This window comes from Oreochromis aureus, linkage group 17, assembly GCF_013358895.1.
Source record: "Oreochromis aureus strain Israel breed Guangdong linkage group 17, ZZ_aureus, whole genome shotgun sequence".
NCBI lineage: Eukaryota > Metazoa > Chordata > Actinopteri > Cichliformes > Cichlidae > Oreochromis > Oreochromis aureus.
The window spans coordinates 15,334,938-15,342,176 of NC_052958.1; the positions used below are offsets into that span (position 1 = coordinate 15,334,938).

General features: G+C 38.7%; 1 protein-coding gene across 3 annotated transcripts in view; it reads right to left on the bottom strand.

The window, feature by feature from the left end:
- Window positions 1-5,534, bottom strand: part of sema3c (sema domain, immunoglobulin domain (Ig), short basic domain, secreted, (semaphorin) 3C) — a 49,510-nt gene extending 43,976 nt beyond the window's left edge. For 2 of the 3 annotated variants that reach the window (XM_031735762.2, XM_031735760.2), the window contains exon 1: window positions 1,074-1,250. The gene's annotated coding sequence lies outside the window, so the exon portion shown is untranslated. Of the gene's footprint in view, window positions 1-1,073; window positions 1,251-5,519 lie in introns of those variants that run through there. The other variant, XM_039601380.1, reaches the window with a different exon arrangement.
- Window positions 5,535-7,239: the final 1,705 nt, after the last annotated feature.

Sequence of the window (7,239 nt, forward strand, 5' to 3'; positions counted from 1 at the left end):
CTCGGAGCTCTTCGGCCCAGAAATTCCAGGGCGTCAGTGTGCCAGGAAATCTCTGTAACACCAATTAAATATCTTCTCACAAAGCAGGTCAGTGAAGTGAGCGAACGGATAGTTATATTTCCAGTGAGGTGTAACGATAATTGTTTATTGTGCTCATTGCTTGGCTGGCAGCCTAATGAATTTTCCATCTTGTCATTTTGGAGGCTCAAAAACTAATATTGATGAAAGTGGAAAACTGCATGGATTATCGCTCCCATCTGCTCCTATTAATGCTTTAAACACATGAACCATAATCAGCTATGAGACGATTGGGAACGAGTCCTACCGTTTGGATTCAATTTGGCATTTTGATCAATACAGCAAGAATTAAAATCACAATGATAAACAAGTTTTGTCCTAGCAGGACGGTGTGCGTTCATACCACACCCTGTCATTCGGTTGTCAGCAGCTCTATTACAGCCACACATTCCCCTGCACACATGACCAGCAGGCACAGCTAAAAGTGTGTATTTCAACCCTTAAACTTCATACAAGCACATTGACTAAGATTAATTTTCTGATTTCAAACCCTGTGACTGACCACAACTTTTTTTCTTTTTTCTTTAAAAAGCTCTAAATAAAGAATCTATATAGTTATAGACAGATGCTGGTGGAGACTTAAACCGAAGATTTAAGCCTTTTTTGATGAACGAAGAAATAAAAAATGTTCATAAAGTCATGTTTTCCATTTTACTGGCTGCAGCGTAATAACCAGTCACAGTGTATTTAAAAGGAATTGTTCACCAAGCACATGAGTGGAAAATAAAGCATGACACAGAAGTCTGATGTAATACCACACATGATTTCGGAGAAGCACCAAGTCATCTGGCAGACTCTTCCACAGTCAGATTGAGTTTACTTGCAGCTCTTTTTTACCAATTCTCACTGGTGGGACTCTGCACCTGTTAGCCTGCTGCCTACCAACTCCTCTCTGCATCCACTCCACTGCATAAAAAGTACAGTGTGGTACAGGCAGTACAGGCAGGTAAACCTTCTACCTTTAGAGACGGGAACACATCAGACCAGTGACTCACCTCTCAGGAGCTTCCTCCGGTGCTGGTCCAAGTTTAGGAAGGCGGGATCGTATTTCTCGCCTGTTTCCAGTATCCTCTAATAACACCAAAGAAGAAAAATGCTGCTATTCCATCTAAGTGCTCAGAGAGCAGACTTGACTGAGAGAGCACAGGAGAGAGGAGAGGAGAGAGGGAGGAGAACGAAAGACAGAGAGAGCGGGTGTCCTATTACACACTCTTCACTGAAATCCCCCCTCCTCCTCCTCCTCTTCCTCCTCCCCACCCCTCCTTTCCACGATCGTCCTCCCTCTCTCCGTTAACTAGACAGCAAACGGATCACATGCACAGCTTAAAACATCAGAGAGGCAGAGGACGTTTACCTCACACAGTAAGAGGGTGAAGCCCGAAAAGGTCAGGCACACTCACATCACAAACAGATTGCATTGCTTTTAATCTGTGGGTGATCCACTAGTTAGATTGCCTCCTGTGATACAAATGAAATCAGATGTTTTCTGCTCATTTCCACTTTTATGGGCCTTTTTTCTTTTCCACTGGGAAACAAACTATTTTAATTACTGGGTACTTGAAACTTTGCAAATCAAATAATCGTCAGAGAAGAAGCATTTTCTCTCTGAAGATGGTTCAAATATGAACTACAGTCATGCTCGCCACTATGCATGGCATCACTAAAGTCAGGTGATGTCTGTGCAGTCAGCTGTTATGTTAAATATGACCCAAATTGCCCAATAAGTATAGCAATAGTAGTGATGATCTCTTTTAGCACTTGCCTGAAAGTGATGGGAACATATTGAGTTTGCAGATCATGAACAAAATTATGATCATGAACGAAAGAAACTGTGGGATTTTTAGAAAGATCTCAACATCAATAAAGATTTCACTTTGTTTTTACTAAATTTAAGGGGTTTTCATCTAAAATCTGGACATCAGGGGATCACCTATAAGCCAATATAAGCGCCATGCTTCAGAAGAGCATTGCCAACCTCTGAGCAAACCCACTATCTTGGATGAAAAAGAAAGGATATTACTTTGTTTTTTTTCCAACAAAGTCTTTAAAAAGACAAAGAGCAGTATAAAAGTGATATTTTTCTCTTGCCCTTGTTATTTATCCGGTGCACAAATATGATACACAACAGGCATGAAAACAGAACCACTTTAAGTGGGCAGATGACTCTTGTTATTGTTAGTCCAGCTCCAGGATAATGAGACCAGCCATGGCCTGTCATTGATTACTGTGTTAAATATCACGATCTTCAGTTAAACATATATATGAGAAGAGATATGATCACTGATTCTTAGAAAATATACTCATACACAAGATTAAATCATTAATGGAAAGATGTTGGGGAAATGTTATCACATTTATAAATCTCTTAACTCCAAACTGAACTTTGAGGCAAACGGTGCAGCTCTGCATTAAAAAAGGCACCAATGTCTGTCGAGTTTGAGGAAACTTTCTAAAATCCACATTGATAATTTTATTTTAAGTCACCTTTATTGAGTCTGGTTTATTCTCTTCCTTGATTCCATGGTTTGGATACATATCTGTAAAGAACAAAACCAGATTAAATCAAATTGTTAAATGGTTAAAAGAGGCCACAGCTGAGCCCAGCGTCCCCGAGCACCAGACAGTCACAGCAGTAGGCTGGCTCTATTATATTTGATCACTCGCACTTTTCACACTGAGCACCAGTTTCCAGCCTTTCAGTCCCAAAGTGCAGAACAACAAGGTTTAAAAACAGCTTCTCCATTATTATTTATTTATTTTTTTTCTTCACTATGTTGCGTATGCTTGTCTGTTGTCTGTGTTTGTGTTGAAAAAGCGCACGTCGGGATGGATGACTCATTTTACTGCAGACCAGATGTACCGGCGGGTGCAAATAAAGTAACCTGAACCTGAACTTGAATGTGTAGCGATTCTGATAAACTGAAAAAAATCACTGTTAACACACAGTTACTTTAAATGAGCTCAGTGAGGAAAGCTTGGCCAGCATGGGAAGCTTATAAAGCTATATTGTGTAAGTAAACCCTGCCAAACCTGCTTCAACATAATTATTTATTCCAATACAGATTTTGCAGCTTCAACACAAGGCGTCAGGAAGACTTGGCCAAAAACCCGAGCGCTACAGTATGTAATATCAGGTACCACTCACAGCAAGCCTTTGATTTAACCTTGTTTCCACACTAAGCTGCAGAGAGATACCATGCAGTTTTGATTTTTGTAAAATTCATGTGAAAAGGTGTTTTTTTTCTTCCCCCTTAGCTGGGTGTCACATGTCACTACATTGCAGGTATATGAGGCAGGATGTTAAGGATTTTCCACTTTAGCGCAGCGGTTTTATGGAAATATTTGAGCAGATTGCTAAAAATCAGACCATAGGAAAGACAGAAAATAAAAGGTGGTGTGTGAGCCAGCTCTCTGATGAACACATCTGACGGTAAGAAAAAGTAAAACAGGGGGAGGGAAGAGAGGATCACTGGTGGCTCAGACAGGAGGAAATAATTACCCCTCGCCTTGACAATGGAGCCAGATTTACGCCTCTCCAATTAAAGTGTCAGGATGGCCCGCTAGAGCGGTGCAGGTTTTTCATTGGTGCATGACGACTATATTGCAAGGTCCTCATAGGTGGAGAAGGAGAAGAACAGAAAGAGGTGGGTGAGAGCAAAATTGAGATGAGGCGTATCTTTTACAGTCCCCGTGACAGAGCCGCAGCAGTAAATTAACTTGATGAGAGCGGAGAGCCAAAGTGAGGGTGACAAATGGCAGACAGGTGTGCTGTCTGACATGACATATGATTATAGAGGACTTTGTCTTACAGTAAGTGATTGTAAAAGAGATGAATTTGGTCCAATGTTTTTATCTTTTATTCCCAAATATTATGATAACTGTCTTGAGTCTGGCCACTTAGCGTCCAGTCAGAGTCTCTGTTACACAGACTGTATCTGACAAGCACTGTGCTGTGTTTCTGTGCGTGAAATGGTCTTCTCACTTAATCTCTTGGCCATGCACACATGTGCCTTTGAAAAAAACCTGTCCCTCGTTAGCGGTGCAGATGTTATGCATTTGTCATGCTGATGTTAAAAGCACAGACCAAGGTTAGGGGAGGACCTCCTATGGTGTTCGCCTTATCACATGCACATTTAAACACTTGCCAACTCACATGGTCGGCACTAACACACTAATATACTGTCAGCACCAGTGTTATATTTGATTTTTTAGCTTCTTCTTCTTCTTATATTGAGCTATTTGTTTTTTTATGTTACTCTCAAATGTTTCAGAGCTCCATTAGATTTTAATATCACACAAAGATAATCGAAGTAAAAAGTAAAAATTCAGTTTTTAAATCATGATTTAATTAGAGATGGCACGATACCACTTTTTTATGTCCGATACCGATACCGATATCATAAATTTGGATATCTGCCGATACCGATATGAATCCGATATAGTGTGTTTTTAATCAATAAAACTGTTTTTAATATCTTGCTGCATTTTGTATAAGTTCATACTCAAGTTTAAATAAACAATAACACTAAAGCTATTCTGTTATACCTGTATGTAAAAAATACACTGCACCCAAAATATTTTATAGTTCAGCAACACTGATCAATCTAATAAACTTAAACCTACTCCATCCTCCCTATTCTGGTATTTTAAAGAGTACTTAGCAGAAATATTAAGCAACCTAACTAATAGGGTTGCAAACTCCCAGCAAAAAAAAAGGGAACCACCCACCTCCACCTCATGATGCTTAATCGATGTAATCAACTTTAATTTGATGCAGGGTGAAAAAAATGCACAGAATTAAATTATTTTTCAAGAATAATTAAATAGATTCAACATCTTTCTTCAACAGAATTGCAGACTGCACAGATGGTATCTTCCCAAAGGAAAAAGTACTATAGCTTACTAGGGTATATTAGACTTAACAGTTACTATATACAGTAATGGACTTCTATACATTTTACATCAGATTAAAACTTTGGGTGTAAGATTCAGATAATTATTTATTAAAAGCTAGACATTTTAAATGAGAATAAGAAAGAAAAGTATGTCTTTGTGCCCCTTTTCCTGTTAATGCCCTATCGGCCCCCTGGCTAAACTTTGCTAGATCCGCCCCTGCACAGTTACCAGCAGTCAGCTACGTGAAAAAGATCCTGGTGTAGAAAGTAATATTAAATAAATTCTAACAACAGCTTATCAAGGTTAAAGGTGCTGCTGTTGTTCAGCCGCTGGTTTCCTCTTTCTGGTGCAAAGTGGGCCAAAAACAAAGAAGAGAGACGGACTCGCGACAGAAAAGCCGATCAGCTGATCGTTAAGCAGTTTCACGATTGAAGTAGCTGCAGGAAGGTGAGGGAGAGAGAGAGAGAGAGAGAGGCAGTCGCTCCATATATCGGTTGTTAAGCTTAACATGGGAACGCTTTACAAACACTCAGAGATGAACTTACACACTTGCTTTACTTCTCTCTGGGATAACTTCCTCGGAGATGAAATGCTGGTTTGGTAGCAAGGCTACAAATACACACAGCCGCTCTATCACGTGAGCACACTGCTCCGAGGTGCTACAGTTATGAGCCGAGTTACGCCGTGTCGCAAGTTTTGTGAGGTGTTTTTTTTTTATATTTAATGTATCGGATTACATTTTTAATTTCTCACCGATATCCGATCCAGTAATTTACGTCAGTATCGGACCGATACCGATACGTAATATCGGATCGGTCCATCTCTAGATTTAATTCATAAAGGGGAAAAAGGCTATCCAAACCTATCTAGCCATTTGTGATAAAGTAATTAGTGTTCAATCATGAATTAACTGTGATTAATCAAATGTGCTGGAAAGCTGAATTTAGTTTGACTACTACTACTCCAAGAGCCCATTGATGACTCATCCAGGAGGGGAAAAAAGAAACTGGAACGGCATCTAAAGGACTGCAGGCCTCGCTTGTCTCATTTAAGGTCAGAGTTCATGATTCAGCAATAAGAAAGAGACTGGGCAAAAATGCCATTTATGGGATAGTTCCATACCATTCCTACCAGAATATCCTGAAGGAGAATGTTTGGACATGGATTCACCTCCTGAAGGTCAAGCACAGTTGGGTTATGTAGCAGGACAATTATCCAAAACGGACCAGCAAGCCCACCTCCGAATGACTTAAAACACGAAGCTAAGCAAAGGTTTTTGACTGGCCTACACAAGGTCTCAGATTTAGCAGGCCTGTTATTCTCCAATGTAAAACTATTCTGCAAAAACAAGTGGACCGAAATTCTTCCAAAGCGATGTAAAAGGCTGAAAAAACAAAAACAAAAAACCAGTACATATTTTTTGTGCCTTAACTCCTAAATTCTTAGGTTAATTTTAAGTTAATAATTACAGTTGGAATCACATTACATTTTATTGTTTGTATTTGCTTATAATTTCCTCCTGGATTGTTCTTTTATTCTGTTTCTGGGAAGCAATTTGTGAAGCTGATTTAGAGAAGTTCATTAATTTTTTTTTTTTGGGTTTGTTTGTTTTTCCATAACTTATGAATATGCAAATATACACATTCTGTATTTTTCATATAAAAGAAACTATACTGTGGTGGGGCTTGCTAATTTCTTTTTTTTGATTTATGTATGTTTTGTTTTGTTTTGCTGTACTTTTGTTTCATATGTTGTTTGTTTAATTTAAGACTAAAAGAAAATTAAAAGAATGAGAGGTAAAACTTGAGGGGGTAGGGACAAATAAGTAATTACTTCTGCCTACTCCTTTTCAAACAAATAATGAAATGATATTTGGAAATGATTGTGAAGGCACATGTTTGAAATAAAAATGAACTGAACTGAACTGAACTGAAATAATCTAAAGTAAAAAGAAAAAAGCAAACACAAATTACACAAATTGCAACTAACACAAAGTTCTAACTGTGAACATGGCAGATTTTCCTGCATGATAAAATTACCTTTAAGACATATTTGGGACATCTTTTTCACTTTATGAATATTCTAATTATTTCTATTTCAAAGCTGCTGGGCACAAGAACTCTTCACACAAAAAGTCCTTTCTTAGTGCTGACAGTATCTCAGTGTCTATTCTGACATTTTGTCCAACATTCTTCAAATGCTGTCTGAGAACTTGTAATGAAAGTTCCTATTAAACTTGCATTAGCACAGCAATACCGTGCACTG